At 59.9% G+C, this 27,078-nt stretch overlaps 1 protein-coding gene across 1 annotated transcript in view; it reads right to left on the bottom strand.

Annotated features, from left to right (window-relative positions):
- The window catches only part of RASSF8 (Ras association domain family member 8), a 54,815-nt gene extending 31,533 nt beyond the window's left edge, over window positions 1-23,282 (bottom strand). The window contains exons 1-2 of the mRNA XM_055118254.1: window positions 23,154-23,282; window positions 9,437-9,516 (exon numbers count right to left, since the gene is read on the bottom strand). The gene's annotated coding sequence lies outside the window, so the exon portion shown is untranslated. The remainder of the gene's footprint in view (window positions 1-9,436; window positions 9,517-23,153) is intronic.
- Between the last annotated feature and the right edge of the window lie 3,796 nt (window positions 23,283-27,078).

The raw sequence follows: 27,078 nt of genomic DNA, 5'->3' as shown, positions 1-27,078 counted from the left end.
AGGGCGGCTGGTTCAAGGAAGGGGCCCAGGAAGGGGCGGGCTCAGCCCCTGAACTGGGGCTGCAGAAACAGCGCGGCAGAACCGGAAACACTCGGGACTCCTCTCCCACTTATCGTTATTTTAGTTCTTGTGTAAATTACTCTTAAAAAACAACTGGGAAGGGAGTGGGCTTAGACCTGGTGGTGCTCAGCCTCCTCCCGGTCTGTGCTCGGAAGACCACAGGCAGGGCCGGGGGGCAAACCTGGTCGGCACAGGCCAGGGAAGGGCCTGACCCTCGACTCTCTCAGCCCCCAGTGGGCAGCCGGGAGCATGCAGCAGTGGGGACTGAACGTGGGGCCCCCTGAGCCACACCCGGCCCCTCTGCCCCCCCCCCCCCGCCGCTGAGCCACACCCGGCCCCCCTGCCCCCCACTGGGCCACACCCGGCCCCTCTCTGCTTTCTGACGGGTCTGTTGTCCGGTCCCCGTCTTGGTCACGAGATGCCAGCAGCTTCCACCCTTAAATCACGGGGGCAACAAAAACATCCTCGCAGACTTCTCCTGAACCACTGGTGGTGGGACCGCTCCCCGCCCGCAATGCCCCAGAGAGGGCCCCATAGCCGCACCCCACCCTGCGCGGGGTCCACGGGGAAGCACCGGGACCATCCCGGATGCCGGCTGACCTGCTCGGTCAACACTAGGCCTGCTGGGAGGCCTGCTGGGTTAGGCTGCCGAGCCCGGGGAGCTGCGAGAAGGCCCTCAGGAAGGACCGGGCAGAGGCGGCCCCTGGCACACATGCCCCTAGTCCAGAAGAGCAAAGAGCAAGAAGCCGCCACCGTCACTGTCCAACCAGTCATGTGTATGTGTGTGTGTGTGTGTGTGTGTGTGTGTGTGTGTGTGTGTGTGTGTGTGTGGGCGCCATGCCTGGCAGTGCTCAGGAGCTGCTCCCAACTCAGTGCTTGGGTCACTCCTGGGGGTCATGAGGGGAGCATGTGGTTCTGGGGAGATCCGGGCTCCCACCTGCAAAGTCTGAGCTCTAGCCCCAGCTCTGCGAGCATCCCCTCCACACACACACACACACACACACACACACACACACACACACACACACCGGTGGTCTCGAGAGAGGTCTTCAGCTCAAGGTGCCTTCAAATAAGAGCTGACGTTAAGATTTTTTATTTATTTTTTATTAGAGAATCGCTGTGATGTGCAGTTACAAACTTATGAACTTTTGTGTTTGCATTTTATCACGTTAAGATTTTATGGGGCTCTTATCTTGATTCTTGATGGTGGAATATGTGCACTGGTGAAGGGATGGGTGTTTGAGCATTGTATAACTGAGACTTTAACCTGAAAGCTTTGTAACTTTCCACATGGTGAATCAATAAAAGAATAAAAAAAAAAAAGATTTTATGGGGCACGGTGGGCAGCTCAGGGCCCAACCTCGGCACGAGGGTCCAGGAAACTTCTGGTTTGTTAACAGGCAGAAGAAACCCCCACCGTCTGCATCTCTTCCTCTTGGCACAGCGAAAGGACCGAGCGTGTATTCAGAGGCTCCTCGGGGAGCCAGCAGAACGGAGAGGCGTTCTCGGCGGCCATGCTCCCCAAGGGCCGTTAGCACGGTCCCCTTCTGGCGGGGAGAATCTGCAGGGTGCACCCTACGACGGGCCAGGGGCGGGAGCAGCTCAAAGGAGCCGCTAGTGAAACTCGCCCCGGCGGGCTGCGCACAGGGCTGACGGCTGTGTCTCCACAGGAGCTCAATATTTTTTTTCTTTTTGGGTCACACCTGTAGATGCTCAGGGGTTACTCCTGGCCCTGAACTCAGGAATTACTCCTGGCGGTGCTCGGGGGGACCATATGGGATGCTGGGAATCGAACCCGGGTCGGCCGTGTGCAAGGCAAACGCCCTACCCGCTGTGCTATTGCTCCAGCCCCCAGGGCTCCATTTCCAAGTGGGAACATTGTGAAGGAGCAACACAAAGACAAGCTGAACGCTCGGCCCCTTAAGATGATAAAGCAACATAAATAAAAAGTGTGGGGTGGGGGGTGGGCTGCTGCAAGGCTCCCAGCTGCCCCACCCGTGCAGCCTGGCAGCCCCCAGCACCTGCCTGGCCCTGCTGCACGACTGGGTGAGGCACCACAGGGAGATGATGTCCCCAGGACCCGAGAATGAGAGCTGGGAGCCACACGAAGGTCACCCTGGCTCGCCCACTGGGAGCTCCTACCGTTCCAGCTCCCGTAAGATCAGAGCGCGGAGAGAAAGGACTGTCCCCATCCAACGAGAGTACAACGCCGCCTCCCCCCAGTCCCTGAACGCTGTCCCCTGAGCACCCGCAGCTCTGTGCAGGGGGTCCTCCCAGTGAGCCCTGCCCGGCTCGGCCTCCGCCACTGGGCACAGTCTGCCCTGGGCTCAGGGGCACCGGGGCGGTCCCTGACACTGCATGGGTCCCCAAGCACTGCGGGGGGTGCGCCCTGCCCGCCCCCCACCCCCAGACGAAACGAGACTCGCTCCCACTGTGCTCTCGTGGTCTGGAGAGGGGGGTTTGCCCTTGCCAAGGTGGGGGGCGCGTTGGGGCGTTATTAGCACCTTAGCGGGCCTGTGGCGGACGCTGTTTGGGTCCTGCTCCAGTTCCCGCATCTCCCCTCACTGCCTTCCGGTAGACTCACCTCCCAGGGGCAGAAACCGGGTCACGGAGAGACTGCGGGGACGCCGGCCACGCGCAGTCACGAGACCGGATGGACTCGCGCTGGGCCAGGGCAGCCTCATGTTTATGAGGTGAGTCAGGAGGACTAATGAGGCGGAAGCCAGGCCCTGGGCCAGCAGGGGGGCGGTGCAAGGGGTCTCTCTCCTCTCTCTGTCTCTGTCTCTCCCTCTCCTCTCCTTTCTCTCTCCCTCTCCTCTCCTTTCTCTCTCCCTCATTCTCTCTCCCTCTCCCTCTCCTCTCTTTTCTCTCTCCCTCTCCTCTCTTTTCTCTCTCCCTCCTTCTCTTTCTCCCTCCCCCTCTCCTCTCTCCCCCTCTCCCTCTCCTCTCTTTCCTCTCCTTTCCTCTCCCCTCTCTTCCTCCCTCTCTCCCTCTCCTCTCCTCTCTCTCCTCTCCTTTCTCTCCTCTCTCTCTCCCTCCTTCCCTCCCTCCCTCCCTCCCTCTCTCTCCTTTCTCACTCTCACTCCTTTCTCTCATACACACTTAAAAATCTACACGGGAGCATGGAGACACACGTGTACATGGAGAGATATGCCAGGACCGGGCACTATTCGCCAGAAGGCAGTCACTTTGTGTTCATTATGTAACTTTCCATACTTTCGGGACTTACTAATTTTTTCCAATGAGCAACAGTTGCAAATATACAGCTCAGATGTTGTAAAAAAGTCTCCAATAGAATTCAGCGAAACAGAAGGAACCAGACATGTCTTGCCAGAAAGGCAACTTAGTGTCAGTCCTTGCCTTTCAAAGAGGAAAGAGAAGCTGAAGAGTCTTTGAGGAATGTTGACTCCAACTGTACTGAGCCCGCAGTGGTGCCCCGTGCCCAGGGCTCCCCAGGCCACTCCCTGTCCCTGAGACCGGCCCAGCCTTCCCCTGGGCTCGCGCACCAGCGCTGGGCCTCTGTCTCCCACGGGTGGTCAGCAACGCCCCCACCTAAAACCACGGCCGGAAACATCCGGGACTGCCAGGGCGGGACTCAGGAAGGGGAGCACGGAGCGAGGGGACAGAGATGTCGCTGAGGGATGAGGCAGGGCCAGGGCGGGCCGCGCTGACCCCGGTACTGGCAGCGGTGAGTCCTGAGCACCACCAGATGTGCTCCAGATGGGCACTGCCCCTCCCCCCGACCCCCAGACTGCGGACGCCCCGCGTCTCATTCTGGGTCTGCTCTTAGGGTTCCTCAAGGCTTCAGCCATGTGAGGTGACTCCACCCAAGGGAGCGTCGCCCCTGGGGGACGGGGAGAGGGTCACACAGATCAAAGGGGAAACCGAAGGACAGTCACCGTCCTAATTCACTTAACCCATGAGGTTTCAGTGAGTTCACCTGGCGTGGCCCCAGGGGCAAGGCACCGCAGACGGCAGCCTGCTGGCTGTGGGGGACGGAGCCGGCCCTCAGAGAGGCGTGAACGCTCCCACTAAGGCGCCTCCCAGAGCCCTCCTGACTGGAGAAGGCGTCACGTCTCGGGAACGCCTTTTCTGTTCAGAAGTACCTAAAAACCGCATGTGCTTCCACGTGACTGTTTCTGTGATCTGAGGCAAAACCTAATCACGTACACAAACCACTGTCCGTTCCGAGCCTTTGCTCTGGTTTATTTATCCTCCCCCAAGCACCAAGTGGAATAGTTACAGAATTCTCTTCTAATAGATTTACCGCTATATGCTCATATTTATTATTTGTAATGATATCTTTACCTAGATCACATTCTTCTATTTTTTTTTCTGTTCAGCACATAGTATTTATTTTATCAACATCTTACAGGTTTTTAGCTAATATCTATAGCATATACATTTTCCTTCATTCTTCTTCTTTGTATATACATTTGGGGCTTTTAGTCTATAAAGATAAAATTAAGAATAATTGATCTAGAGGCCAGAGCAGTAGAAAAGAGGGGAGGGCGTTTGCCTTGCCTGTGGCCAAACTGGGTTCGATCTCCGGCATCCCATAGGGTCCCCCTCTGCGCCGCCAGGAGTGACTCCTGAGTGCAGAGCCAGGAGAAAGCCTTGGGAACCACTGGGTGTGACCCAAGAAGCCAAAAAATAAAAATTAAAAAAATTAATTTTTAAATTAAAAAAAAAGAATCACTGACCTACATAAAATTCCCATGGTCATTGATTAGAATATTAACAAATAACTCAAAGAAACTGAAAATAACTCACAAACTCTCTTCCTGCCTAGAGACACGAGTTTGTTGTCACTGGAGGGTTGACAGGTTCCTCCTGAGTTGCGTGTTGTAGAAAGTACAACCCTCGGTGCACTCGGCTTCTTTGAATTTTAATTCAATGAAGGGTCTTTTCCCTCTTATTTTGACCTGGTCTTACTCTCCAGCACCATGTCATGATCCTTAGAATGGAAGCGTGCTAAACTTTAATAGTTTGCTTTGAGCTGGAAATTAAAAAAATAATAATATACAAAACTTTTTTCCTCTTTCCAACAGTTTTCTGTAATTAGTGTTTTTTTTTTTTTTTTTTTTTTTGAGCACAGTCAGGAGTCCAGTCCTGTGTGTGTGCTTGGGGGCCCCACGAAGGACCCCGGGCCGCCTCCTTCCTTCCTCTGCACACAGCCCGTGAGGCTGGGGTGGGGGCAGCGAGCACGAACACAGCGGGGGGCAGGAGGGGGAGCTTGACCGGCTCTTGGTCACTTGACCCCAAGTTTGTCCATGAGAGTGTGCCATTCCCATAAACTGCTCTTAGTGGACATCACTAACCAGGGAGACTTCGGGATTTTATCTTCCGTCACGTTTCTCAGCCAATGGTGATCCAGATTTCTCTAGATTGCACCTTTAGGATTTCCAAAATGGAACATTTGGGAGGGATGTGGCTGAGTGGTCTCAGTAACTGGATTTGATACCTGACCCTGCAAAATAAAAATTAAAATACCCTGGGACCGGAGATAGTCCAGGGGGAAGGTGCGTGGGTCGGTATGAAGCCCCCCCAAGTTTGGCCCTGGGACCACCCGCCAGGAGGCCCGATGGTAAGGCCTGAGCACAGCCAGGCGAGGCCACAAACCAGCCAATGACAGCAAAACTAGTATCACTGATTTAAATGTTTTTTTTTTTTTAAATCACCCATTTAAGATTGTAACGTTAGATCAAAGTCTCGGGAAACTTAGTATCCCTTTTGTCTGTGGGATGTCACAGCCCGGATGTGCCGCCGAGTGACTTAGCTTGGCCTGTCATGCCCACGCCTCGGGGTTTTCGCTGGCCAGACTGGCCACGAAGCTCTTCCGTTCACTTCCCAAGTGTCCCCTCGTGGCCAGTCCCGCTCACACCCGCACCTCCAGTTCCCTCCTGCCTCCTGCTCGAGGGGCTGTTTCTAACGCCAGAGACGCCTGGTGAGTGGTGAGCGGGCGGGCGGGCGGCAAGAGAGAAGCAGGTGAGAGACCCAGGACTCCCTCCTCTCTGGAACCCTGGCCGCGGCCCGGCCAGAGAGCATGCCGGTGTCTGAGCACCAACCGCTCCCACGCTCACAGTAAAATCTCTTTGCTAACGTTTGTTTGGCCTTCGGGCAGCACCCGGCGGTACTCGGGGCCGACTCCCGGCTCTGCACTCGGGGATCACTCCCCAGAGGGAGACCCGCACGGTGCCAGGGGGTAGGCCCAGCAGGCCACATGCAAGGCCAGTGCCTTCCCGCTGGACCACGGCCCTGGCCCCTTGCCTCATGCCTTTTTGTGAGAATGCGCCTGGCAGCAGGTGAGACACTGACAGTATCTACGAGCAACAGGAATGAGGAAACTTGACTCGAGCAGCGCCGAGCTCCGAGGGTGCCAGGCTGCAAGGCGACAGTACCGGGGCCTGCTCTGCCAGGGGGGTCCGCGGGCATCTCAACTCTGCACAAATGCCACTTTTTTGTGTTTGTTTCATTAAGTAGCCGCTGCACTGCACTATCTCACTAGCTGAACAATGAGCCTGAGATCGTTCCTCGCAAGGGTCAACTTCAGGCGCGGGCACAAGGACCCCCACCCCGGGGCTGCAGAGAAAGCCCACCAAGGGCATGAAGGAATCAGGCCACATGAGACCGCTCCTTTCTTGGAGAGGAGAAAAGGGATGGATGATGCAACCGGAATGTTTATTGTCACCGAAATTCCTCGGGCCTGCGTTCTAAGTATGTGTCTTAATGCAGGTTACTACGACAACTTCAGTGACAGAAAGCATTCCCCTTTAAACAAGTTGCTTTTTCTATAAGATCATTCCAACCCTCTTAAAGTCATTATCTCCAGACAATAAACACGTAACAACAAAAAACATCTTTTCAAGTTTTATTAAGAATAAGCCCATCTAAATCCTTCAAAGTATAAGCATATAAAATAAAGGAATATTAGATCTATGCAAGATAAGATCCCTGACCTACACACACACACACACACACACAGAGCATCCCAGATGAAATGCTAACAGTGTTCTAAGACTGTCTACCGGCAGAAATGCAGTATATTGCCACCATCTGCTTCATTACAGAAATTAGGAGGGAATTACATGCAAAGCAGTTTTGAAAGACGATTATAGAGCTAAGGCCTCTTAACCATTATTTGCCCTCAGTAATTGTATTTTTACAGAAGGCACCAGGAATGGGGGTGGGGACGAGGGGGTGTCAAAGGAAGACTTCAGTGCTATTTTACTAGAAAAACAAACAAATAATCTGGAAAGTCAGATTTTGTTTTGCCACTTCATTTTTTTTTTTTTTACATAAAATATATGGGTGTTAAAGTTTGTTCTTACACAGCTTCAAGTTGATGAAAATAACAAAAGATGTCTTGTGACAAATAGTGTGAATTTATCACTGTTCTCTAGGAGAGTAAAGGCTTAAGAAAAAATGCATCAGTATGGAGCAAATATGATTCAGTGAGATTTTCTACTTGCAAATCATTAAAACCCACAGTAGCACGATGAACTAGAAGAAGGAGCTTTACAGAGCGGCAATCTTGGGGTTCAAAGCCGGTTCTGCTGCTCAGCAGTCTTAATATGACTAAAATTAGTAGCTTCGCTGAAAGGCTTCGAGGATTCACAGCCCCTCTGCGATGAGTAAGCCAAATTATTTCAGAAGTCAGCGCGGGCACCGAGTTTTACAAGTCACAAGCACAGCTGTACCCCAGCCCAGAAGCCCTGTACGCACTTAAATCAAACAAGACTTGCTTTGAAAGAGGAGAGCCAAGCACTCTGCCCCAGTCTCCGCAGGCACTTTCAGAACGCAAGATGCCTCTTCGAGCGACCTCAGCCTGAGAAGAGGCTCAGTCCCGGGCCATCTTCCCGTGTCCTCCCTCCTCCGCGGGGGGCTGCCACTCCCAGAGACAGAAGGACAGCAACAGTCCCACGCAAATGCACAGTCGCAGCGGACGGAGCGGCCCACTCGCCCCCGTCGGGAGACGACCACACCAGGACAGAGCTACACAACTGCTTCCCCCCGTCCGAGAGTGACACCAGGGCTGGGGTGACTGACCCGAGAACTTCCGATGGCTCGGTGGCACACATGTTCATGCATGTTCATACATGTCTTCCACTTCCTCGGGGGCTTACACACAGCCCAGCGTCAGAAACAGCAGGGCTTGCAGACAGGCAAAAAAGAGATGGACAGGGCGTAGGGCTCGAGTCCGGCACACGGCCGGCCCGGGTTCGATCTCTGGCACCCCATTTGGTTCCTGTGCCCTGCCAGGAGTGATCCCTGAGTGCAGAGCCAGGAGTCAGCCCCGAGCACTGCTGGGAATGCGGGAATGCTAGCGTCCCCCGAAAAACACCGGGAAAGAACTCGCAGGGCTCACACGGAGTCGAGTCTGAGGCTGTGCCTGCCAGCACTGGGCTGGCGGCCAGGCGGGCGGACCCACAGCAGCTCCGGAGCCCACGGGGAGGCCGCAGAGAGTGCCCTTGGGGCGGGATTTGTTCCTCCACAGTCCAGCAGTTGCTGGAAGGCACAAAGGTCAAACTTTTTTTTTTTCAGAAGAGATTAATTTATGTGAGACACTTGAAATCCACCATTTCGGCAAAAAATAACTACAACAGCAAGCACAAATTTTGCCAGAGAGGGACGGTGCAGAAATTCCCAGTCAGCACGCGGGGCGATTCTCTGACGAGAAGCCGATTCTCCTGGGAATCGTGAACGGGCCACGGGGAGTGAGGGTCCCGGTGCAGACAAGGTCAAACCCTTCCCCCAGGGGCCAGTCAGCCCCGCCACGGGCCCGAGGGCAGAGCAGACACCACAGCAAGCACCAAGGCCCTGGGGAGCCACTCAGCGCCGTGGGCCAGCCTCCGGGATCCCGCGCTGCCTCCCCCTCCCGGGCGGCCCGGCAGCACGGCTAAGGCAAGGGCAGCGGGAGCTCCCCCAAGGCCCCCGGTGGCTCCCGGGCCTCGGGCTCTGGGCACCGTCACAGATCGCTGCGGGCCCCCAAGCAATGACTTCACACTTCCCGACTTTTGCCACAGACCCCAGATGTGAGGCTACAGCGTGTTCCCGACACTGCTCATGTCAGCCCAACCTGACCTCGCTTCCAAACGGGGGCAACGAGCGGGCTTCCCAACAGATGGGGACGCCCCCGGGAGCTCATCGGCAAACACCACGCTCTGAAGGTTCCCCAGAACTGGGGAGAGGCTGAGCATGTGCTTTGCATGCCGGGGGCCCGGGTTCGAGCCCAGCTACGGTGTGGTGCCCTGAGCACGAAGCTGGGAGCAGCCCCTGGGCACACTAGGTGTGGCCCCCAGTAATAATAGTAATAATAATAATAATAATTAATAATAACGTAGCTTCTGAAAGGTCCTGTGTGCATCGGACTCACCTGTGGGCTCAGTCGTCCGTCCTCTCGTCTGTCTGTCCGCTGGGAGGAGTGAGGTAGGCGCCACGACGGGCGATCAGCACCTGGAAGACACAGGAGGCCTTATTCCCTGGGCTCGCTTTGATCTTAGACGGGGGGGATCACCCCACTTTAGCTTCGGAGTCCCCAAGGCCACCTGCACAAGCTTCGCGCGTCACCCACCGACCCGGGACGAACTCTCCACACGGGGCTGAGGTGTGGGGCGACAGGGCACGCCCCGCCCATGGCCCTTGGTGACAGGCGCTTCCGAGAGACACACGGAAGCTGCCTGTTGGATAATACTGGGTTGTCCCTGCTTCCTTCCAGCAGGAAGCTTAACTGAGTTACTCCCACAACAGTGCTCCTACGGCCCACCCAACTCCATCAGGAACTCCTAATCCTACATTGCTTTTTCCTTTTCTTTATGTCCTTTGCATGGTTTAGCAATGTCCTTTTGTAGAGACACAGGAAGACAGCTAACACCGTGCTTTTGTAACATGGGAATTAACATCCGAATGTATGTTAGCTTCTGGGCATCTGTTGTATTCACCTGACTTCAGCCTCAGTTGCCCTTACTTCCTAACACCCCTAAAGGGAGGGTCCCTGCGAGGGACTGGGATGGACTCTGGGCAAGCTGTAAGCTACCCTGGCATCAAAAAGGGACAAGCTAAGTGCCATAAGAAGTATCACTGTATCACAGTCATTACTGTCATCCCGTTGTTCATTGATTTGCTTGAGCAGGCGCCAGTAACGTCTCCATTCATCCTTGCTCTGAGATTTTAGCAGCCTCTCTTTACTTGTCCTTCCCAATGGTGCCGCACTGGAGGCTCTTTCGGGGTCAGGGGAATACGACCCATCATAGTTACTGTTTTTGGCATATCAAATATGCCACGGCGAGCTTGCCAGGCTTTGCCGTACATGCAGGATACTCTCAGTAGATTGCCGGGTTCTCCGAGAGGGAGAACTAGACAATAAGAAGTATAATAACTTAAAAGCAGGGTCATGGAACAAACTCTGTCATGACCCAAAAAGAAGCGACTAAATAAGGACCCTGCTGGAGTTAGGAAAAATTAACCTGGCCTGAGCACTGTGGTCTGGAATATATAGGGAGATGTCCCCAGGAAGAGCCAACCTTTAAGCTTAATATATCTCTTACTGTGTTCATACAAAATGACTAGAAATAGTATCAGAAGTAAATTCACTGATTGTTTAAATGGATTACTAGCTGAGGAGAGGAGAAGCAATGCACCCTGGAAGGAATCCCGCCCTTGAGCGGGTCTCCTAGGAATCCGGAGTGCTGACCCCTCACATGAGATCTTGTCCTTGAGTTAATCCCCTAGAACTTCCCCTGAAGGAGTGGCTTTACCTCCGTTTGTTGTTATGACAATGTTCAACCCCCTTACGCACAGTTGTATAGAAATCATGAAGGGAGGGGTACACACGGGGTGGGGGTGGGGGGAGAGATCAAACTATTTGGGGAAATATCCAGCTGTGACAGGGGAGGGGAGAATGGTCTGCGGTGCCTAGGGGAGAGATCTGATGAAGGGGAAGAGGAGCAGGAGAAGCAGCTGCGAGGATGAGGGTGAGAATGAAATAAACAGCCTGGGGCCCTGTTCCCCCATTCCCCCCCCCCATCCTTCGTCCATCAATCGCCTGGGCCGGCCAGGGGACAGGACAGGAAGTGAGTGAGTGGGTGCTGGGATGAGTCACCAAGCCTCCACCGGACACGTCCTGGGGCCGCAGGGGACGGTGGCCACAGAAAAGTGTCACCTGTAGCTCAGCGCCACAATGAGTGCAGCTGGGGATGGGGGGGCAGACCCCAGTCCCCGTGGGGCCTCTGTGGGGGGAAGAGGGTGTTGGGAGGAGGCTGGGGTGCGGCGCAGAGCCTCAGCCCCCATGGGGGTCTCTGGGGACTCTCCCCAACACAGGCCGAGCCCCAGGACCCTGAGACTCAGGCCAACAGGCCAGGCTCCGAGACACTCCCAACAACAGTGCTCGTGAATTCTCCCCGCTCCTAGGATGGAGCCGGCAGTCACCTGGTGAAGAGCGACTCAGAGCGAACATTCCCGTCCCACCAGAGACGAAGCCAACCTCTGGGGCATTTGTTTCTGTCGGCGACACTGAGCTCGGACCCGGGGGAGCTAATGACCGTGCTTCCGCGTACGCACCGTAGGCAGAGGAAGACTCGGGCCCGGATGAGCCCGGGGCAGAGCTACGGCCTGACTGGCACCCCACCCGGTCCCCTGAGCCCTCCAGGACTGAGCCCTGCACGCTGCTGGGCGCAGCCCAACATAACGACAAAGGAGCAGCTCCAGAGAGCGGCACCCGCCGGCTCACCCTTCTCCGGAGACGCCTTTTCCCCACGTGCGTGTGCGTGTGCGTGTGCGTGTGCGTGTGCGTGTGCGTGTGCGTGTGCGTGTGCGTGTGTGTGTGTGTGTGTGAGAGTGAGAGAGAGAGAGAGAGAGAGAGAGGAGGCTGCAAAACCCACTTGAACCACTTAAAACCAACGTTTCTCACAGTCATACACACACACACGCACACACACACACATGCACACACGCACACGCACACGGACGCCTTGAGAAGCAGCCGTGACTCAGAAGCCACGGCCTGTGCTCGCATGTGCTGCGGGACCGTGCAGGAGGGCCCGCTCAGCCTCCTGCAGTCCTTCCCTCCCGGGCACAAGGTCACACCTGCCCGCATGGGGGCCGAGCTGCTCGGGGCCACCGAGCGCGGAGACCAGCACTGTCAGCGCTTCCCCCGACGCGCCCGGTGCCCTCTGCCCTGTCCTGCCACCCCCCTGCCCGCTCCCCGCTCCCTGCCTGGTCCGGAGGCCCTGCTGAAGTCTCGGGGAGCCGGCTCGGGGCCGCCCTCAAGGGCAGCTCCGTCCAGCACGGCTGAGACCGCGGGTGCGGGGCAGCTCTGCCCGCCATTGCTGTGAGCGCCAGGAACTGAATCCAGGCCCGACGTTCCCGGGCTCCGCCAGCGAGGCCTCGTGAGCGGGTTCCCCCTCTCCAGGGGGGAGACCGCGGGGGTCTCCCCGACCCAGACATCTGGGCCCTCCGCGGCCCGTGGGCCGAGACACCATTCCTCTCACTTCCTCCAGGCACAGGCCGCACCCAGCCGCCAGCCCAAGCCCCGGGCAGCGCAGGGCGGCTCACGGGGGGTCTGCAGCCGCCCCCTCCTCACTGGGCGGCTTCCTGCTGGGCTCCGTCTCTCCCACCAAACTGTAGGAAACACAGTCTGGACTCCAGTGCCGGGAGGGGTCGGGACGGCGGGGAGAGGCTGTGGCACCTGCTGGGGCATGCCGGAGGGAGGACGCACTCGGGGAGGATCATGGAAGGGAGGGAGCACTCGGGGAAGACCACGGAGGAGAGGGAGCACTAGAGGAGGATCACAGAGGGGAGGGAGCACTCGGGGAGGATCATGGGAGGGAGGGAGCACTCGGGGAGGACCACGGACGGGAGGGAGCACTCGGGGAGGATTACGGATCACGGAGTCTCAGGTTCCTCAGGGAAAAGGTCAGAAAACGGGTGATCCAGGCTGGAAGCGGGTCTGTCCGCCTCCCCCTCCCCCCGCCCCTCCCGGCAGAGCCCTGCGGCTGGACCCGGCCCCCTCTGCCTCCCACCGGTAACTCCTGCCAAGGTAACGGCGGTGAGAAGGGCGCTGACGCCCGCTCTGAGAGCCCCCCTGCCCCTCACACGCAGCTCACACCGCACCCCCCAGGGGCATGTGTGATGCTGGGGCTGGTGTCATGCGTGTGGCTGGTGGCGTGCCTGCCGCCCCCCAGGACTGTGAGGTAGCCGCAACCCTGGGTCACTCCACATGTGACCATTACGCAGGGAGCTGCCCGTGGCCATCTGCCGACTCCCTTCCTTCTCCTCAGGACAAGCCCTGCTGCTGCTTCCGTCTCTCATTCAGCTCAGCCTTCCTCTCTCTTTCTAGAACAATCCACACCTCCGAGCTGGTGTATCTTCCTCTTGGTTCCACTTCTCCAGAATTGTGCCTGGCCTCAGCACCACACGCATGACACAAGCCACACGCATGACACCACCTGCAGCACCACACACACCACCAGCCACACGCATGACACCAGCCACACGCATGACATGAGCCACACGCATGACACCAGCCACAGCACCACACATGACACAAGCCACACGCATCACACCAGCCGAAGCACCACACACATGACACAAGCCACACGCATGACACAAGCTGCAGTAGCAGGCACCTTCTCCAGGCCCAGGCTCTGCCTGCACAGAGGGCGCGGAACCGGGCTGTCACGCGTGACCTCGCGGGGAAGTCTGGCTGTGGAGAGTGCGCGGGTCTCCGGGTGGGTCCCTGGTGAGGACCCCTGTGAGCCGCCGCCTTGGGGAGCTGCTGAGCATCGGGCGCTTGGCCGGGCTGGCTACAACCCCCAGCAGTGGGGCCGCCCCCGAGAGAGGCCGCGCCGGGCACCAGAGCTGCAGCCCAACACCCTGCGGCCGCAAGCGGGCGGACCTGGGCCCCCGGAGCCTGGACCCCCGGGGACCCTCGGGCCGCACCCCCAGGGGACTCCGGGCTGGCGCTGCTCCCGCACTGGCCTGGCCGGTCGCTCTCACCCCCTGACCCTGCGCTGGCCTGGGGACAGGCCCCTCACCCTGTCCACTCACCAGATGGGTGGGGCGGGGCCGGGGCAGGTGAGTGCTAAAGCTGCCCCCGCACAGCCTGACTGAGGGGCTGAGCACTGGCCTGGGAGCTCCCTCAGCAGGGCGGGCGTGGCTCCAGGTGACAGGTGGCTCTCCTAAGCAGGCGTGCCCAGGGCCAAAGGCGAGCAGGCTGGACAGAGGGGGAAGGGAAGGGCCCCGCCGCGGGCATCTGCCTGCCTGGGGCCTGCAGACAGGCCGCACCCCACCCGGCCCAGGGGGCTCACAGGCCCCTCTGAAGCCCCCTGCAGGGAGAAGCAGGGACACCCTGGAAGCTCCCGCCCCGCCCACCCCTCCCAGGACCTCTATCTCCTTTCCACCCTTATCACATTCCAAAAATGATTTCTTTGAATGCCTGGCTCGGAATCAGGGAATCTGGGAGATAAGGCGGTTCCTCCTGGCGTGGCAGAGCGGGAGATAAGGGGAGTGGGGGCAGGCGCTGCCCCCCCCACCCCGCACCCCACCTCTTCCTGCCTGGGCGCCATGCCGCCCACCCCGCTCAGAGACCGTCTCCCCCAGCTCACCCCGAGTTCCCCACAGCCGGGCCCCACCCAGACGCCACAGGAGCAAACCCGCCCCCACACCGCGCCGGGCGGGGCCCCCACACTGCAGCTGGCGCGGAGTCTGACCTCTCCCCCCACCCCGCCCTGCACGGCCTCCCCCAAGCAGGGGGGGGCGGCCCCCTGAGCACCACCGGGTGTGACCCCCGGACCAAATCAAGACAAAGAACGTGGGGAGCACTTTCGGGAGCCTTCCCTGCCGGACCCCTGAGTGACCCGAGCATCGCCAGGTGGCCCCCCAAAGCAAGGAAAACCCAAGGTCCTGCCTGCCTGGGTCGCGTCCCAGACTGGTCAGGACTCAGCTGAGTCCAGTCCTCTCCTGGGACCCCGCAGGGCCCGAGATCCCGTCCTGCCCTCTGCCACGGCCCTGCGCTTCCGGCTGGACTCTGCGGGCCCTGGACAGGCCGGAGCGGTGTCTGCCCTGGAGCAAACTCCCCGGGCAGGAAAGCTTTGTTTGGAGCCGCCCAAAGAGGCAGAGCACCAGGTCACTGCGCCTACAAACAAACCCCAGGCACGGGCCCGCCCTCCCCCGGGGCCGCCCCAGCCCCTCACCCCTGCCCCGGGTCCCTGAAAAGGGCCCGGCCACCAACTCCCAGCTTCAAAGGCTCAGCTGGTGCTCAGTGCGTCTACGCTGCATCCATCCCTGCTACACCCGCAGCCAAGAGAGACTTAAGGAAGGTGGCAGGGTGACAGGGTGACAGGGCTCCCGGTCACAGCTGCCGGGTCCTCGAACCTCCCCCTAGGGCCACCCAAGCACTTCCCAAGAACACCTGCTCTGCCTCTGCCTGCCTGCCTGTCAGCCTCTCTCTCTCTCTCTCTCTCTCTCTCTCTCTCACACACACACACACACACACACACACACACACACAGCTTGTTCTGATTATAAGATTCATGCTCGCTACAGAAAATTCTGGAGCGAGGCTGTAGCTCAGTGCCAGATGCTAGCCTGCCTCACATGGGAGGCCCGGGTTTGATCCTCAGCCCAGCAAAAAAATGAGGGGGGGGGGAGAATTTTTTCCCTGGTACTCTTTAGAAAACAAGGCAAGAATAAGATGAAAAGTCGCTGTTCGGGGCTGGAGCAACGCACAGCAGCTAAGCCGCCAGCCTGTACCTGGCAGACGCGGGCTTGGCCCTGGCACCGCACGTGGTGCCCGGAGTCCATCAGGAACGATCGCTGAGCACAGAGCCCGGAGTCCAGCAGGAACGATTGCTGAGCACAGAGTCCGCAGGAAAACCTGAGCAACACTGGTGTGACCCCAAGCCAAGCCTGTTGTAGGGAGGGGCCCTGGGGCTGTACTCTCGGAGATAGATAAATATAAGAATTCCCTGGCCCGGAAGCAGCTCAGGAGCACGAAGGCTGGGAGATACACATCCTCACTTCTTTGAAAAGGAGAAACGAGGCACCACCTAGATGCAGACAGCCAAGGCCCCACCCAGAGAAGGGTGGACCCCTCGGGAAAGGAGAAACCACAGAAGAGCCTGTGAGACCATGAAGGGACCGTCCACAGGGCAGGGATGAGAGGATGAAGGGACCGTCCACAGGGCAGGGATGAGGTGAGGAAGGGACCGTCCACAGGGCAGGGATGAGGTGATGAGGGGACTGTCCACCACGCAGGGATGAGAGGATGAAAGGACTGACCACAGGGCAGGGATGAGAGGGTGAAGGGACGTCAATGACATAAGGGTTGGAGATCAGGCGGGGACAGTCCACAGGGCCAGACGCCCCGTGACAATGTCTAACTAACTTTTATGTCTGTTAACGAACACTCAGGGCCAGCTCCGTTCGGAACATGTGCCTCTGACTCCCAGGCCCGTGTTCTCCCTTGGACACGTATGTCGGCGTTGCCTGGTCCCCTCCCCCCCAGAGGGCCGGGTTCTGTCTGGACAGTTTGCCCATCTCTGCCGTCCCACATCTCTCTAAGGAAGTTCCCCCCCAGGAACTGCCTCCTCCCGCACTGCGCCTCCTCGAGCCTCCTCGGTGGGGAGGGGCAGACCCGGGCGCGAGTGCTGAGGCGGGGACGGGCTCTCCTCTCCCGCCAAGGGCAACCTCGCTCCGGCCGAGTCCAGGCTCCCGTACTCTGGCGGGGCCCGTCTCCCCGCCTGCCGGACAAGCGGCTCGACGGTAACCTGGCGGATGACGCCCGTCCTGACCCACCCGGCCCGGTGCGTGTCCTCGCGTGCCTCCGTAGCCCCCCGAGCAGCGGCCCGGCAGCCCCTGGAACAGGCTGGCCAGGAAGGGGCCGTGTCCAGGGGTGGCTGTGTCCAAAGACCGGCGGGGGCGCTGGCATCTGGCAGAAGCTCGCAGGGAGACAGGCCCTGGGTGCTGCCAGCTGGGGCGGGGGGGGGGGGGGCAGAAAGGGCAGCCGAGGGCCCCGTGCCGGGCCCCGCAGACAGCAGCAGGGACTGCGGCGATGGTGGACACCAGCCCTGCCCGCAGGGACACTTCCTCTCCGCTGGCCTCTAATGCGGACGTCTGGGATCCCCTGATTCCAGCTCACTCAGAGTGGCGCGGGACTGTGGCCAGTGAAAGCTGGAGGAAGGGGGGTGGGGGTGGGGACGGCCCGAGGAGGGGCCTGACCTTACGGGCCACAGGCCCCGGGCTCATCCCAGACCAGTCCACGGCACCGGGGAGACGAGTAGGCCCCTTTCGGCACACCCTGAGCCCACGGACCCTCCAAGGTGGGGGCCCTACTGTGCAGAGGACCCGCCCGGGACCCCCCACCACGCACAGGGACCCCCACCAAGTGGACCCCTCACCAAGCACATTCAGCTCCCGCCCCAAGTGTGTTTAGCCAACACCACAACGGAGCACACAGGCCAGGTCGAGGCCTTCGGGGGTGGGGGGGCCTTCCCCGAGGCCGTCAGGGAGCTGCAGGGGGGAAGCGGAGGGGCCTGTGGCTGGACAGGGAAGTCTCGGTCATTAGCAGGAGGAAACCCTGCGGGAGAAGGGGCACCGCCCCCCACTCTCCAGATTTCACTACACAACAGTGAAGAGCAGAGAACAAGCTGAGAAAGGAGGAGGCTCCCGAGAGAGGCCGGAGACCTCAGTAGCCCCGACCAGAATGCACCGAGTTCTGGTTTTCCCTCTGGTTCCTTACGGAGCTACAATGCCAAACTGATAGAGTAAGAGGAGTGGAAGAGGGAACTTATCTCCAAACAGGCAGAGATATCTCAGGGGCAGGAGGGCCGTGTCCGGACAGCAAACAGGCACGGGAACAAGCAAAACGAGTCTCAGAAGCTCCCATCCAGAACTTACTCAATATTAAAACAAATCCACTCAATGGGCCACATTTCTACAGTCACCGGTGACAGATGCCAAATGCACACGGCACAACAGTGCACGGCAACACAGCCATGAACCACGGGACCCTGGAGGGACGAGGCAAGCGCACAGCTCCCGGCCCACAGGCGCAGCCCCCAGCCCCCAGAGCCCACACCTGGGCCGCAGCAGTCAGTGCCGGATGCTGAGAGGAGCTGACCAGCGGCCGCTCGCTCCTGGTTCCCCCACCCCAACCCGTCCTTGCACCAGCCCGAGGGAGGGAAAGCAAAAGGTGTGACTTCCCCCTGGGAGGCTGTTTGGTGGTTTCTCACAGAACCAAACACAGACCTGACACACGTGCACCTAGACAGCCCCAGAGCCGGGACTCCAGGCGACACTGCCCCGGGCTGGGTCGGGGGGCACAGGAGAGCCGGGACCAGTGCTCAGCGTCACTGGGACCCGGGCCGGGTCGGGGGGCACAAGAGAGCCGGGACCAGTGCTCAGTGTCACCAGGCCGAGGGCTGCTCTCCAGTCATTCTCCCTTAACCACCCAACGTCAGTCTGGGGAGACGCCGCAGCAGGTAAGGCGCTTGCTGTCGCACGACCAACCCCGGTTCGACCCACGGCACCGCACTAGATGCCCTGCGGGGCCCCGAGCACTGCCAAGAATTATCCCGGAGCGCAGAGCCAGGAGGGAGCCCCGAGACCTCCAAATCCAAACTACGAAGATCTCAACATTCAGCAGCAAGAAACCGGCCCGATGAAAACACAGACCAAACATTCGGACAAGGATCATCTCAACACCAAATTCTGAATCATTTCCCAGTAATGCCTGCCTTTCTTTAACTGGGCGTGGGGGGCTCGCCCCGCAGTGCTTGCCCCCCACCCCCCGAGTGGTGTCGGGGACCTCAAGCCAAGGGCCCTACCTGCTGGACTCTTTCCCGAGTCCTAAGGTGACCGTGGTTTAAGAGAGACACGCCGACTCTCCGAAGCAGGTGACAAGCGAGGAGAGGAGAGTGACAGACGCATTATCCACATGACTGGAGCCTGGTGCAAAATCACGGCTCTCCCCTGTGGCCGCCTGTCTCTGTCCCTCCTTCCTCCTGTGGAAGGGGAGGGGGCCGCACCGCCCGTGCTCAGGGGCTACTCCGGGAGCCATGTTGGGTGTGGGGGGGTGTCCCTGTAATCTTCAGGGGCCCTGTAGTGGCAGAGGTCAAACCCAGGTCTCGGCAGGCAAAGCCCGGCCCGCTCAGGCCCGACTTCACTCCTGCTCGCTCGAGCTCTGGCCCCGATATCTCATTTCTTATCAAAACAAGGCGCCAACATTTTCCTTAATACCCACACTTCGAGCAGAGATGGAATTGGCTGCAGCGAGCTCTGTGATACATTTGAATGTGACAAAAACCAGTGCCCAAAAGAAGTCTTCTAGACTCTACTGCAAGGCTGTGAAACAAATAGGCAATAAATATTATTGGTGCTAAAAAGCTGCAGGCCACATGTTCCAGGCCACGGGGGAAGAAAACCACGGGCGGGATCTGAAGGACAAATTCCAAAAGAGGTCCCCATGTCCTCTCCAGGGCTGCCTTCCCGGGAGGAGGCAGGATCAAGCGTCCCGGGGCGCAGACCCCCCTCAACACCCCTGCCCCGGGGTGTATGCAGGAAAAGGGGGTCTGCTCCAGTCATCCGCAGGGGGTGCAGCCAAAGGCGCATCTCAAGGTTGGATAGTCCAGCGGGGAGGGCCCTTGCCTGGCACACGGCGGACCTGGGCTTGACCCCCGGCATCCCGTAGGGTCTCCTGGGCACCGCCAGGAGTGGTTCCTGAGTGCCGAGCCCGGAGGAACCCCTGAGCATCGTCGGGTGTGGCCCCCCAAAAACAATAAATAAAGGGGATTCTCACTCGCCGACAGGGTGTTTTGGTTTTTTTCTCTTGCTTTTGGGCCCCAGCCAGGGGTGCTCAAGGCTCAGTCCTGTGGGCTTGGGGAGCCCCACGAGCTGCAGACATCGGAACCCGGGGAGGCAAGCGCCCTACCCCCGCCCTCTCTCTGGGCTGGGGAAGAGACGGGAAGTGAGGGCCCATCCTCGCTCCCCGGCCTGCCCACGGGTCCCAGGGCTGCCGTTCGGAGGCAGAGCAGCCCAGGGGCACCGCGGGCTCCGGGGAGAGGGGCGGGCGGAGACCCCGGGTCCCCCATGCGCTAAGCGGGCCACAAATACAACCCCGGAGGGAACCTGGGATCACGCGTCTGAGTCCCGGGGGACCTTCTGAAAGGAAACCAAAGTTCTGAGAAGACTGTGGGAGTCACGTGAGGAGGGAGACAAGAAAGCCACACGCGTGTGAGGATCACGCGGGCAGCCACCAGCACACGCTCAGGGGGCCCTGAGCTGGCCGGGCTCGGAGGGGCAGGAGGCCTGGGGGGAAGATGAGGACTGGCTCGAGGGGGCTCCCCGGCCCTGAGTCCCGGGTCACCTCAACACCCGCTAGGCAAGGACCCCCCACCCCCTGCAGGCCCGCCCGCCGTGCCTGCACGTCCCCTTCCCTCTGCTGCCCGGCACCTCAGACACGCTCAGATCAGCAGGCGACAAGCATAAAACAATATAGAGGATTTTTTTTTTCTTCAGTAATCCTGAGCTGATGGGGGGAAAAAAAACAACCCAAAACATAATTACCTGAATGATGTACTTAGAAAGAGGATTATCTGCAGCAGAAACGAACAAGAGTCACTAATTAAAAGGCGGCTCCCTAAAAGGCACTGGACGGGCCACAGGCCCCGGGGCGTCCATGTCCCCTAACACCAGCCCCCGGCTGCTTCCCACTAACCAGAGTCCAACAGGGCACCTGCCTGGCCCCCGCCGGACCCCCAACACCACCAGGGGGGGCCCCTGAGCACAGAGCCGGGACCCGCACCTCGGAAGCCGGCAGCGTCTGATCCTCAGACCGGGAAGGAGCCCCGGGGTCACGGGCCTCTGCGGCGGAGAAAGCAGGCGAGGGAAGGCGGGAAGCCCGGGCAGAAGGTTCCAGGGCTGAGCGCGGAGCGTGGCCGGGGCCCGGCTTCCGTCAGGAGCGTCAGGTTCAAATGCCGAGTGAATGCCACAAGCTCGGCCTCGACAGTCTCCGGGTGTGCCCTCCCTACGGGGCGGTGCTCTGTCCTCCCCGGGCTAATGGGACAGCGCCAGCCATCTCCCTCGGCCGGGGAGCATCTTCCTGGTGCAGCCACGCCACACCCGGGCCCTGGGTAGGGACTGGGGAGCAAACCCTGCATCAATGCTGCCCCGGGGCAGGGAGAGACCTTCAGAGCGCCCCGAGGGCATCCCCAACCCGAAGGCCCTGAGCAGGCGGGGATGGGAGGAGAGGAACAGGTGGGACACAGTCCTCAAGCCCAAGGCCCGGGTTTCCGCCACACGACCTTTTCCTCTCCATCGACCCACCCCGACACACACCCACGGCAGAGCCCTGCGACGCTCTGAACACTTGCGGGATACGGAGGGATGTCGTAACCGAGGACAGGAGAAACAGCCAAGCCGGCGGCCCGCAGCCAACCTGCGCCGAGCCGGAGATGACAGCCAGCTGCACGCGTGACGGCAGCGCGGAACAGACCGCGTGCTAGACAGCATCGCTGGGAAGCCCACCCTCTCTCTGCAGGACCCGGTGCGGCGACGCAGTCCAGCCTGAGCAAAACGGTGACCGCAGCCCGCCCGGGCGCGTCAGAAGTTAAAACATCGACGCAGGCGAAAAGCGGGGATGAAAGACACCAAAGCACAGCCGCTCACAACTTCAAACCGGCGCTACCCCCCAAAAGGAGAAAGTCTGCGACCCGACAGCAAAGCAGGAGGCGCCCCCGACTCTCCCCCTGCCCCCACTGCCTTCCTGGCTCTCCCAGGCCCCTCGGTTCTGGAGGCCCAGAAGTCCGGCTCAGTGGAGGAACAGCCAAGAAGCACTGACCCGGGCCACCCAGGTGCCAGCAGGAGACACTTGGGAGATTCTGAGACTTTGACAGGTTTTATCACCCGCCTGTCAGGTGATTAACACACAGGGGCCAGCGAGCCCGACACAGCAGAGGGGCCGGGGGCTGCCTAGTGGCTAGTCCACCCTGGCTCATTTCCCACCAGGAATAGGGTCCCTCAGTCCCCCCAGGTGCCGCCGGGAGTGGTCCCCGAGCTCCAGGCCCCCCACCCACACCGCCAACCCCGCCTGCACCATAAATTTTGCTGGTGCCTGATCCCTCCGCAGAATAACCGTTACGCGGGGTCCGGCCCTCCTGCCGCCGTGGACAGGGCGCCAGCGGTTTCTCGGGGCCAGGGACGGCTCCCGGGGCGGATCAAGAAAACTTAAAAAGTGACACTGACCGGCCCGCTGGGGATCCAAACTCTCACGGCCGCTCCCCGGACTGACAGCGCGGTGGCCACGTGTGGCCCGGCGGCCGGCGCCCGGCCCTGCGCAGGGCAGCGCTGGCCTGGCCCGGGCTTCCCGGGCGCCGGGGACGCAGGCCGAGGGCGCCCCGGTCACCCCACGCCCCTCTCCCGGCGACCCACAGGGGCCAGGCTTCAGCGGGGCCCGAGAGAACCGCGAAAAGCGCCCCGCGGTCGGCGGCGACGCGGCGTCCCCGTCGCGGTCCCTCGCCCTGCAGAGCCACCCAGCGGCCCGCGGAGCCGCCACAGGAGGGACGGACCCGGCGGCCGGACACCGGCCCGGGGGACGCGCCCCGCATCGGCCGCTCCCGGAGGTCCGGTCGGGCCGGCCCCGCGGCGCGCAGCGCGCCCGAGTGGCCGCGCGCGGCCGGGACCGTGTCGGGGACCCCCGCGGGCGGCGGCGCCGCGCGCGCAACTTCGCCCCGGGCGGGACGGGGGACCCGGGAGCCCCCGACGCTGCCCCGGGCCCGGCCCCGCCGAGCTGCCGCGCGCGGCCCGACCTCTCGCCGGCCCGCGGCGGGGACAGCCCGGGCGCAGCGGCCTCACCCCCGCCAAGGGCGCCGCAACCCCCGGGGGTCCCGCGCCCCCGCCTGGGGGGTCCCGCCACCCCCGCCCCGGGTCCCGCCGCCCCCACCTGGGGGTCCCGATCGCCCCCCGCCCCGCGCCCGCTGGAGGTCCCGCCACGCCAGCCCAGCGCGCGCCGGGGGTGGGTGGTGGTGGGGGTCCCGCCGCCCCCGCCCCGCCCGCCTGGGGGTCCCGCCGCGCCCGCCCCGCGCCAAGTTGATACTCACGAGTTTCGCAACTGCGGCGCCCCAGCCCGGCCCCCCGCCCGGCCCCTGCGCCCTCCCGGCCCGGGCGAGGCGGCGGCGGCGGCGGCGGGTACCGGGCACCGGGCAGCGGCGGCGGCGGCGGCGGGCGGCGGGCGGGCCGGGGCCGAGGCCGGGCGCGGGCGGGCGCGGGGCGCGGGCGGGCGGGCGCGGGGCGGCCGAGCCTGGGGCGGGCCGGGCCGGGCCCTCCGCGGGGCCGGCGGCTCCGCCCTCCCGGCCGGGCCGAGCGCGCGGGCGGCGGCGCGGGGCGCCCCCCTCGGCCGTCGCGGGCGCTGCAGCCGCGGAGCCGCCGCTAACGGAACTGGGGCGCAGCGGGGCATTGTGGGAGCGGGCGCGCCCCCCGCCGCCGCCCCCCGCGCCCGCCGCCCCCCGCGCCCGCCGCCCCTGAGTCCCGGGAAGCGCCGGGCCCCGCGCCAACGGGGGACTCGGGGCCCTCGGGGCCGTGCGGGTCCCTCTCTAGCCGGGTCCGCTGCACGGGCTCTACCCCGGGTCCCCCCAGGCTTGCCAGCCTTGGCGCCACTGCCCGGGCGCCCCTCCCCCCCCCCCCCCCCCCCGTCCTCAGCTGGCCCCGAAGGCGCCTCCCTTCTGCTCCCCCTGCCCAGGAGCCCCGCGCCCCTGTCTCTGGGTCACGTGGGAAGGCCTGACTCTGCAGTCCAGGTCCTGCATGTGACCCCGTGCACGTGGACATCTCCTCCACCTGAGCCATGTGTCCCCATGTGTGTGGACACCTGCCTCCACATGATTCTCTGCATGTGAACACGACCTTGGTGCCACCACATGCATGGAGACGCCCACCTCCAGTTGCATGTGCCCCTGTGCAAGTGGACACTCCCGTGGCCACTCGCATGTCACGGTGATGGGTGCCCATGGAGTCGCACGCAGGTCCAGGGAGGCAGCTGTCCCCCAGCAGTCGGGGGTGACTGCGGAAAACTCTGTCCCCCAGGCCCCCTCGCCTGTTTTGGACTTTCTGGACTATAGCTCCGTCCCTAGGACCCTTCCCGAGCCCACCGGGCAAATGCCCCTGAGGGTAGGTACGTGAGCTGCCCCTGTTCCTGCTTCCGCTCATGTTCTCGGAAAGTCACTTAACTAGCATTAGCAGCAGTTCATACTCTGCGAGAACAACAGATTTGACTTGCAACAACAAAAACAGCCCAGAGAACGGATTCTGAAAAGGGGGAACCTAGCAGGGAGAGATTATGTTGACAGGGGCAGTGAGGATAACCAGAATTCTATCGGGGGCTCTATTAGAGTCCCACTGTTACCGTAAGTGAACCCCGCGAGCAGCACCCCAAACAGCAGGAGTGCGTGGCCTCAGAGTCTGAAGCTGGGGAGAGAAGCAGTTCCCTCTCCTCGCCCAGCTTCCCCCAGCCTGTCTGGCCCCGGCTCTGACCTGTCCCTCTGTCTTCAAGGGCAACAGCCTGGCATCTCCCAAAACCTTTGCTCTGTCTCATTCTGACAAAGCTGTGTGTCTCTCAAATATAGTGAAGAGTAATCGACACGTTTCTAGTCATATATGATTAAAAAACTACCAGTGACAGTGGCTTTATGATTAACCAAAGGGGTAACTGATTTAGCTGTCGGACTGCACCGTGGCAGGTGATAGTTCACTCACCGCATCTGTCTAGTGACCCCCGCTCCCGGGACATAGAAGTAAACCGGGCTCCCATTTAAAATTTGGGGGGTTGAACCTCTTTCTGTGGAAATCTCTAGACTTCTGAGTGTGATGAATAAGAGCCCCCTCCTGCTCCCCACCCTTTCTTCTCTGTTCCTCAGTGGGAAATGTGTCTAGACGGGTATTTCCCAAACTGGCCACTGACCTCCCTGGAGGACGGGAGGGGCTGTGTGTGTGTGTAAGATGTGACTCGGTTCTCGGATATGGGACTGTTTAGACACCCGGGAGTGATGTTGCTGGGTGGGATCCATAGTGGAGAATCTTCTGGAAGAGACCAAGGAGGTCGTGGAAATGAAAATTTGGTCCTATCAGATAGCACCTGTAGGGCCTTGCCTTGTACCTGGTGGCCGGGGTTCCATCCCCAGTGCTCCAGGTGGTTCCCAAGCCCCACCAGGCGAGACCCCTGAGTGCAGAGCCAGAAGGAAGCCCTGAGCACTGCCTTGTGTGACACCAAGGGGGGAAAAAAAGCACGTGTGCTGACATAATTTGAATTCATAAATGTTAAAGAATTTTTTTTTTGACATCCTGGGACAGACAGCTCAGGTCCTGAATTTGAGCCCCAGTTCAGCAGGGTGCACCCTCACTGACCCTGCTGGCCCTCAGTGCCACGCTGTAGCCCTCACTGGGGGGCTCAGATTGCAGATGACGAATCCCTGGACCTTGCTGACCACGCGTGGGTTGGCCCCTTTAAGAAAAGAAAAACCGTGGGCCAGAGCGACCCACAGCAGGGAAGGTGCTGGCCTGGCATGGGGCCGAACCAGGTTTGATCCCCAGAACGACATCCTGTGTGGCCCCCAGTTCCTTCAGGAGTGACAGAACGATTCCTGAGTGCAGGACCAGCAGTAAGCCCTGAGCACAGCTGGGTGTAGCAAAAATAACTAACTGAATAAATAAAGGTCACTAGAGTGAGACGGAGGAACGTTTCATATGAGATAGTAATGCAGTCGTGTTCTCCAGCTTTTAGCTTGTGATAAAGCTGATGGATCAGGACAAATTCTGGGGGCCGGAGCGATAGCACAGCGGCTAGGGCGTTTGCCTTGCATGCAGCCGACCTGTGTTTGGTCCCATATGGTCCCCTGAGCACCCCCAGGAGTAATTCCTGAGTGCAGAACCAGGAGTGACCCCTGAGCATTGCCGGGTGTGACCCAAAAGGGAGGGGAAAAAAAACAATTTTTTTTTAACTTTTTAAATTAGAAAATGATGATGCGGAACTAAGATTTGAGCATTCGTACATCACGGGTACCCGCTAAGGGCCCCTAGTAAGAGGGATTTGAAGAAGTGCTGGTTAAGGAAACTATAATCATGTCTACATATAATACCTTCATATAGTTCTCTTCCCTTTTTGAGGATAGAATATATATTTTCGGGCTGGAGCAATAGCACAGCGGGTAGGGCGTTTGCCTTGCATGCGGTCGACCCAGGTTCTAATCCCAGCATCCCATATGGTCCCCTGAGCACCGCCAGGGGTAATTCCTGAGTGAAGAGCCAGGAGTAACCCCTGTGCATCGCCGGGTGTGACCCAAAAAACAACAACAACAACAAAAAAGAATATATATTTTCTCCTATCCATTCTAATGCTTAATGGCTGGAAAATTTTATTCACGTAGAGCCATTTGGAATTTTTCACCCCAGACTTCCAAGTCTTCTGTTTCTATTACTGATTTGGAAGGGAAACAAAACAAAACAAAACAAAACAAAGCCTATCTCCTGGCAGTATTTGAGTTGGCATCAAGCAGATACCTTTTTCTTTGCAACAAAATTAAACTCTTGTATACACATTGAGACACTGGAAAGAATTAGAAATATTGTGACTTACTTGACACAATGTAAAGGAGCGTTTTAGAAACAAGTAACGGTTTTTCCCTGACTCAGAACTTTCAATGATGTTTATTCCTTGAAGAAATTATTCTTTAGTTATCAAACCCTAAATACCCCACCTGAAAAACTCTGGTAATTGACCTGGCAAGAGGGTAAGGAGCTGGATATTTTGTTCAACAATGAAGGACTCAAAACATAAACTCTGGAACCGGAGTTGTCAGTGGGTAGGGAGCTAGCTTGATTCCAGGCACCGCCCCCTGCCCCGCCCCTGAAGCCCACCAGGAGTGGTCCCTGAGTGCAGGGCCAGGAGTAAGCCCTGAGCACTGCCGTCTGTGCTCCCAACCAAAGGAAATAGAAACTCCTTTTTTTTTTTTTAAAGCATCTGTGAATTTTATTTTA

This window comes from Sorex araneus, chromosome 10 (assembly GCF_027595985.1).
Source record: "Sorex araneus isolate mSorAra2 chromosome 10, mSorAra2.pri, whole genome shotgun sequence".
Lineage (NCBI taxonomy): Eukaryota > Metazoa > Chordata > Mammalia > Eulipotyphla > Soricidae > Sorex > Sorex araneus.
This window is presented reverse-complemented; position numbering and strand designations above follow the sequence as displayed.